This window comes from Bison bison, unplaced genomic scaffold (genome assembly GCF_000754665.1).
Source record: "Bison bison bison isolate TAMUID 2011002044 unplaced genomic scaffold, Bison_UMD1.0 scf7180017864063, whole genome shotgun sequence".
Classification (NCBI taxonomy): Eukaryota; Metazoa; Chordata; class Mammalia; order Artiodactyla; family Bovidae; genus Bison; species Bison bison.
This window is the reverse complement of record NW_011494635.1, coordinates 15,839,704-15,847,793: the sequence shown is the minus strand read 5'-3', so window position 1 is coordinate 15,847,793 and position 8,090 is coordinate 15,839,704. Positions and strand designations below refer to the sequence as shown.

At 57.9% G+C, this 8,090-nt stretch overlaps 1 pseudogene; it reads left to right on the top strand.

Annotated features, from left to right (window-relative positions):
* The first annotated feature begins 3,177 nt into the window (after positions 1 to 3,177).
* Positions 3,178 to 3,633, top strand: LOC104986123 (annotated as a pseudogene).
* Positions 3,634 to 8,090: the final 4,457 nt, after the last annotated feature.

Sequence of the window (8,090 nt, the reverse complement as noted above, 5' to 3'; positions counted from 1 at the left end):
GAGTGGACCAGAGGGGGTCCATTGGCACCAGGCCCCGTGTGAGCCCAAGGGCAGTGCTGGGAGCCCAGCAGACCAGGAGAAGGGGTCCTGCCTATACATCCACCCACGGGGGATTTCCTCTCCAGCCTTTCAGCCAGGCTCACCCATAGGGGAGGGGATAGTCCATCCTGACACCAACCCCACCCCCCTTCACCTCCCAGGCCCACCCTGCTCCCTCCCTCTCTCTAGCCTTTTTCTGTCAGCACCACCCCCACACACAACCCAGCCATGGAGGTCCTTTAAGACCCAAACACCCCTGAGAGGGGCCACTAGACAGCGCAGAGCTCCCCTTGGATGGATTTCTCACCCCACCTCCATTCTGCTCTGTGACAGTGCTTCCCTCTCTTCCTAGAATCTTCATTCCCCGACATCACATCTATGGGCCCCTCCCCTGCTCCCCGCTGACCCCCTCACCAATAATGGAGGCTCTAGGCTTTGCAAACACACACACACACACACACACACACACCTGGCACTTAGCAGAGCTGGTAAACGTGTTGAATGCATGGATGGATGGATGAGTGGGGAGTGGATGTTTGGTAAGAGGACATGAGGGAGGCTGGGTCCACAGGGAGCCCCTGTGTGTCACTTGTCAACCCCACCCTGGCTGAACCCCACATATTCAGGCTGAGAGGATCCAGGCATTCAGGGTTGGTCCTGGCATCCAGGCAGTTGCTTCCAGGAGGGAGGGATTGTAACTATGTTGGCTGAGGCAAAAGGAAGGATGCTGGGAGTTGGAGAGGGTTCAGAGATCTCCTGTCTCCTCATCCTTTCCCCATCTTTCATCAGAAATTAATCCGGAGTGAGACTAATGGCCTTGCCTCCCTGGTCCTGGCAAGCCACCCTGCCCTCCTTCAGGTCAGAGGTCATGCCCACTCCTTGCAGTGGAACCCTGCCCCACCAGAGCCCCAGGCTGGCCCTTGCACCATCTCTCTGGGGCTGTTAGGAAGATCCTGGCCTGGCCTGGGGATCAAATCCCCCAGCAGGAGTCCTGGTCAAGTACACATGAGAGTGAGGCCCTGAGGGAGGGGTGCAGTGTCCAGCCCACAGGTCACTCTAACTGCCACAGGGAAACGTGCAGCCTCCTGGCCCTGGCGTCCTCCCTGCTGTCAGCACCACGGACAGCTCCACTTCTGCTCCAGCCTCCCATGTGCGTGCTCAGTCGTGATGGACTCTCTGCGACCCCATGAACTATAGTCCACCAGGCTCCTCTGTCTGTGAGATTTTTCCAGGCAAGAATACTGGAGTAGGTATTTGTTTCCTTCTCCAAGGGATCCTCCCAACCCAGGGATCGAACCTGTGTCCACTGAACCACCTGGGAAGCCCAGCCTCAGTGGAGACCAAATGCCTTCCCTGAGGTTTTTGGGAGATAGCCTATCTCTGAGTCTCTGTCTTTGCCCATTTCTTTCAAAAACATTTGGAAAACCATCAAATGCAGGAAGAATGTGAGAGAATCGGGGCCATTTCTCCAAAGGGGACGTGCCCTCGTCTCTCCCCACCTGAACATGCTTCTGATCTCGTGGAGGCCTTGGTCTGCAGTGGCTTGAAGCAGGGTTTCAGTTCCTGGCCAGAGACTGAAGTCAGGCTGCAGCAGAGAGAGCACTGAATCCTGGCCACTAGACCACCAGGGACAGTGGCCAGGGACAAGGCCCTGGCCTGTCATCTGTATAGAAAGAAATTCCCAGAGAGAGGGAAAGTAGTGAAAAAGTGAAGTGTTTATTAGGAGGAAAATGAGTATGTGTGGATAGACATGCAGGTGGACTCGGAGACAGTCATGCCCTCAGGGTGATTTGAATCACTTTTGTGGAGCACTTCTTTTGGTTTCCTCCAGCCAATCATCTTTCTGTTTCTGAGTCTACATAGACCTCATTTCGATTCCTGGGTCTGGAAGATCCGCTGGAGAAGAGATAGGCTACCTAGTCCAGTATTCTTGGGTTTTCCTGGTGGCTCAGCTGGTAAAGAATTCTCCTGCAATGTGGGAGACCTGGGTTTGGTCCCGGGTTGGGAAGATCCCCTGGAGAAGGGAACGGCTACCCACTCCAGTATTCTGGCCTTGAGAATACATTCCATGGGGTGGCAAAAAGTCAGACACGTCTGAATGACTTTCACTTCACTTCACTTTCAGGGCCCTCCCACAGGTGCGTGCATCTCTCAGTCAAGATGGATTCTGGCACAGAGGCCTATGGGTGGGTTGACATCACCGACTATGGAATGGCACCCCATAGTCTTTTTCATCTCTGAGGAGCCTTTATGCTCATGTGTAGTTGGGAGGGTCTCCTTGAATTCAAGGAGTATGGGGGCTTTTATCTCTGATCAGGGCAGGGCTCACACTGCTATTCTGGAGTGTCTGCACAGGGGATGAACTCCGGCTGCTCAGCCTGAGGCCCGTCTAGTTCCTGCCTCACTTCCAACCAGGCCCCTTAGAGACATGCCCCTGATGACCAGCCAGAGGCCACAGGGACCCTGGGAAGAGGGGTGGGAAAGAGGGTAGAGGGAGGCTGAGAGTCCTTGAAATCTAAGAAACATGGAATGTTTCCTGTCGGGGGAGAAGTGGATGGTAGCACAGAGGAAGTGAAAACTGGCCCTCCTGAAACACTGGCAAGTCCTCCTCTGAGCTCTGGATTTAAGCCGGAACCCACGGTGAGCTAGGATCAGGGCCTGCTTGTCTCCTCATGGCCTTGAGTTCTCAGCAGCCTGCAGCCCTGGCTGGAGGAATGTGCTGTCCAGAGCCAGTCATGCCAACAGGTATCCTCCCTTCCAGTTCTCTGCAGGGCCCCCCTTCTCCCCTGAACCAACCTGGCAGGGGCTCAGCCCCACTGCCCCACCCTCAGGAATTCCCCCACCACCTGCCTCCCGCTGGCCATAACCAGGGTCCCCGTGAGCTAGACTTAGCCCTCCAAAACCTTGCAGCATCTTTTCAGACCATTTCAATCTTCTGCCTTTGGCTAGCCTCCAGTTTCACAGTTCCACGTGCCTCTGCCCCCAACCCACCCTCACGACCGCCTGCCTCTCCACTAAGTAGTTAATTATCTACAAACATACTCCAGAGGAGGGTGGAGCACTCTGCAGGGTGAGGAAGTGGCTGGGAAGAAATGAGATTCTGACGTGCAGCGGCGGTGCGGTCTGGGTAACGGCCGGGCTAACGATGGCTGGCATTTCAGCTCTGAAGCGACTGGCGCCTTTCGCTCACGTTGGAGGCCACCTCTTCAGAGGCCGCTCCGCGAGGGCGGCTGGAGCCCATGGCGTCCGTCGGGCTGGCGGAGGTGCGCACATTGAGCCCCGGTACAGACAGTTCCCGCAGCTGACCAGATCCCAGGTGATCCAGGTCGAGTTCTTCAGTGCGACCATGTGGTTCTGGATTCTCTGGCGCTTCTGGCACGACTCAGATGCTGTGCTGGGTCACTTTCCTTATCCCGACCCTTCCCAGTGGACGGATGAGGAATTGGGTATCCCTCCGGATGATGAAGACTGAAAACAGAGGCTCAGCTCTTGCCAAATGGGTGCACCCCATGTTTCTTGTTATGTTTAACATTTGTCTGTAAACATGTTTTGACTTTGCACCTATGGTGATTCTGAAGAAACAGTGCATTTTATAACAGTTTATTTGAAAAAAAAAAAAAAAAAGAAATGAGATTCTTAGGCCTGCCTCTGCTCCCAAGTCTGTTGGCCCAGTGAGCATGATGGGCAGTTCAACTTCCCCTTCCCTACACACCCCACAGCTGGCACATATCTGAGTCTCCATTTCCCCAGCTGTTAAGTGGGGGTGCTAACTGTCCCCACCCATGAGGCCATCATAAGGATGAAGGGGGCAGGCCAGCTAGGCATTTGGTACCTGTCCCAGTGTCTGGCAAGCACTGAATTGCCACTGCTGAAAATGACCATTAAACAGGAATCGCCCTGTAGTCACCTTTCTCCAGGGAAGGTCCTTGTGTCGACAACTAAGAGCTGGGATCTGGGTGCAACTCAAGTACCTTCAGAGGCCAGGCAGGGGCCCATGGGCCAGGCGCACCATGCCTGAGGACCTCTCCCCAGGTTCTGTTCCCTGCAGCCTGACCCAGCCCAGGAACAGCAGGTGTCAGGACACCCACTGGCCCTGAGCCAGTGGACACAGCAGATGTTAGGAGAGGCAGTGAGTTTGGCTCTTTGTGAAGAATTACATCCTGACAGGCCACAGGCACAGAAAAGCCCTTTGTCCCGGCCAGCTGGCTGCCTGCTAATGGGTCTCAGCCTGAAGGATGGATGTGGCTTCTGCCTGGGGGCAGAGGGTCATAGATGCCCTGGGAAGAGAGGGTGGGGGAGGCCAGAGGGTCACAGCCCCCTTGGGAGGAGGAGACAGGGTGAGCGTGGGGGAGGGCCACCCTGAGTCACTCTGGCAAGGACAGAGGGCAGGTCCAGCAGGGACTTTGGGACTCTCCAAGGGGGACCCTGGGTCGTCCTGGAAAGTTCTCCTCTTTCTCCTTCACTCCCAGGTCACCTTGCTCTCTCAGGCCCCAAACCTGGCCCTGCAGTTCCAGAGCTTGGCCTGGGGTATAAGACCCCCTGGGGGTATAAGGCTCCACTGGGGTCTCCTCCAGCACATGAGGCCTGGACCCCAAGCTGCTGCTTCTATTTGGGTTCCCACAGGCTGAGTGCAGCCCAACATGCGTGTCCCTGGGCCCCCTCAGGACCTCCCCTCTGTGAGGGTGTGTGCTCTGAGCCCAGCCTCCACTACGGGGGTCTTCCCCCTCCAGATCTGAACCCCTTGATGCAGATGGCTGCAAGCATGTCCTGGGGGAGGCCCTGGGCAGGGCATGGGTGAGTCCTGTCCAGGCCAGACTTGGCTGTGGCCCAGGGACCTCCAGGGTGTGGAGGAACCCTCCTGGGGGTGGAACTCAGGACTGAGTTCTCAGAAACTGGCCCCACAGCCCCAAGGGAGGGGAGAGCAGCTGAGTTTCCACCTCCTGCTGACTCCCTGGCTTGATCAGCCAGGCCAGGCAAGGGGAGCTGTTCCCCGTGGACTTGGGACAGAGCAAAGGCTCCTTCCCCTATTGCCACCTCCACCCTCAGGCATGTGCCCTGGGGCCCCCATGTTCCAGGAGGCACATGTGAGCAGGGCCCAGACCCAGGCCTGCCCTGACCCCCTGACCATAGGCCTCAGGCTGGCCCTCAGCCTCCCCAGGCTGTCCTAACCAAGGGAAGCTCTTTGCTATGGTGAATGCCCAACTAGGGTGTCAGCCTGTCTGCCCAGAGTGTCCACCCTGACTGAGGCGCCCCCTGCTCCCCAGCCGAGACCACCTGCCCATTATCACCATCCTGGGCTCCTTGGGGTCCCTTGGGCTGGGGTGGACCCTCCCTGCTAGGCCCTCTGGACCAGCTTCCTGGCGCCTGAGTTCCCACGAACACAGGCTGGTGAAGGCAGCGTGGGTGCCTCCCCCCGGCCTCCCCCATCTGTGGTGAAAACAGTACCAGCAGCAGAGATGGGTGGAGGGTCCTGGGAAGGCCACATAGCAGTGCAGGGCCTCTCTGGGGCCCAAGAAGCTGGAGAGGAAGCCCGTGCATCTCCACCCAAGGCCGAGGGGCAGCTGCGCATCCAGAGGCCAATCACCCTGGAGGCCACCTGCCACCTTCCCAGATGCCCTTCGGAGGCCCTGGGCCTGGCCTGTTATGCCCACTTCCTCCTCTGTCTGTGCCCAGTTGGCCTCCCCAGGAGGGGACTCTGAGGGAAAGGAAGATCCCCAGGATGCACAGCCTGCCTGAATCTGGGGACACCTGTGGTGGGAACTCAAGTCCCAGGCCCAGAAGCTGATTGCAGAGTGTGGAGGCTTCCTTGGCCAGTGACTGGATTTTCAAATCAGCACATTCCCGGAAAGCGGGTGGCTGGCAGGGGGGCCTCGTCCTCAGGCGTCCTCTGCATCCTCCAACCAGCTTGGGCCCCTGAGATTCCAAGGCTGCTCACGTACCACAGCCCACAGCCAGGAACTGTCAGCAAGCCAGGGGTGGGGGGGTGGCACTGCTCCCCACCCCCACCATGAGGTTGCTGACCCTACCCTCAATGGGACCCCAAACCAAGTCCTGGGGCCCCACTGGACCCCAGGCCATGGTCCACCCCACAGAGCCCAGCTCTGCAGCTCTGTCCAGGTTCATGATGGGGTGAGGGGTAGTTCCAGCTGGACCCTCAGGCTCTCAACTTCAATCTTGTCCTGGGAGGGGCCACTGAACTGTCAGCCTCAGGGAGCCCTTGTAGATAACGTGTTGGTAGCTGTCCTTGGTCCTGAAGAAGGGAGGAGGTGGGCTTATACTCCTTTGTGTTTCTGAGCCCATCATTTTAGGGAGGGGGATGGGGGGACTCATTTGCAGGGTGGGGTGCTTTTCTATTTCAGGCGTGTTCCATCGTTTGTCACACCAGATGGATGGACACCGCATCTGGGGTGGCATTATTATTCTGTCACTCACATGATGTCAAAGCTGAGGTCATTTGGCCAAGGAGAGAACCCGACCACGGGACCCCAGCATCCATGTCCCGGTTTTCCAGCCCTGATGGACATCCTGTAGGCCAAGCCCCATGTTACCCACACCTGCCATCATCTGCAGCTTCGCACAGAGCTGTAAGCCCAAGAGGGCCCCATAAACCCAGCTCTGCTTCCTGTTGACAAAGACGCATTGCAAATAGCTCCTCAAGGCTCCCAAATGAGTGGCAGGAGCTGGCACAGCCATGCCAGCAGGGACCCGGCTACCTGGGCAAGGCTGCGGGCTAATAAATATTCACAGCAGCTTCCCAATTATGGAAAATTAAGCCAACCAAGCTTCCCTTGCAGGCTCCAATCTCCCCAACTTCCTGATCCCCCTCTCCAGGCTTTTATCTCTTCCTTCCAGCTCAGCAGGACAGGGCAGGCAGGTGGGGTCTGCCTTGAACCCCCTCCCAAAGTCCTGGCTGGGCCAGTGTCTGTGCGGTTGTCATGGTGCCAGCACCCACCCCATTCCAGCTCACTTTCTCTGAAACGCTTGACACGTCCCTGGCCTGTTCTCAGGGAGGCCCTGGACCTTGTCCCAGTCCTGGGTGGAGATAATTACCCTGACATCCATTTGCAGAGTTTAAATACGTCCTCTTGGCACTGGAAGCACAGATTTGGTTGTGGCGGGTTGGGAGTGGAGGCATTGTCCCTTCCTTGGCTCACTCTCTCTGGAAGGGCTGTTTCCTCCAATGACGAGCTGGGGTGTCCTCACCAAGCATGCTTGGGGCCTTGTTCTCTGGACCTACTGTTGGGGGGGGTTGCCACCGCCACACAGCAGGGAGGAGCCGTCCCACTACCCCTCCCTGCTGCCAGGCCCACAGGCTCCCTGAGAGGCAGGAAGCTGGACACGGTGGGGGACAGAACAGAAGGGTGGGGGCTGGAGAGCCTGGCCCCGGTGCCCCATCTTTGTGGAGGAGCTGCAGAGCATTTGCAGGTACCGGAAGCAGCAGCTCCCATCTCTGTAAAAACAGTGTCTTGGGCCCCTCAGACCCGGCCACTCAGCTTGGGGACAGAAGCCCCCAAACAGGCCGCCGATGGACACCAGGAACTGAGGTGGAGGTCGAATGGGATTCACACTGCCCTCCAAATCCCATTCAAGCCAGCAAATACCTCCCAGAAACTGGGCAGCCCCACAGGAAACTGGAACCAGCAGGGCCATCACTCCTGCCCTTGGACAGAGCTTAAATCCAGGAGGGACTCCAGGACAGAGGACGGGGTGCCTGGGACAACACTGTCCTCTCTCGCGGGCACAGGGGGACCCCAGGGGCCTCCCAGGGTCCTCTCTTGCTGCTGTGTGTTCAGTACCAGAGATTTGAGCTGGGGCCCACCCTGCTTGCCTTGCCCCCGCACCACCTGTCTCCTTCCTCTATTCGAGGCCCTCTCAGAAGATGGGGTCCTGTGGTTCTGCCTTGGTCCCTGCCAACCCTCCCCCAGGACAGGGTCCGGCACATGGTTGGGAGAGGATTGGGGAGCAAGGGGCCGTTGCAGTAGGACCCCAGTGTGGCTGTCATGGCTCAGGCCAGGTAGGGGGGGCCGGTGCTGGTCCGTCCTGGAGGTCCA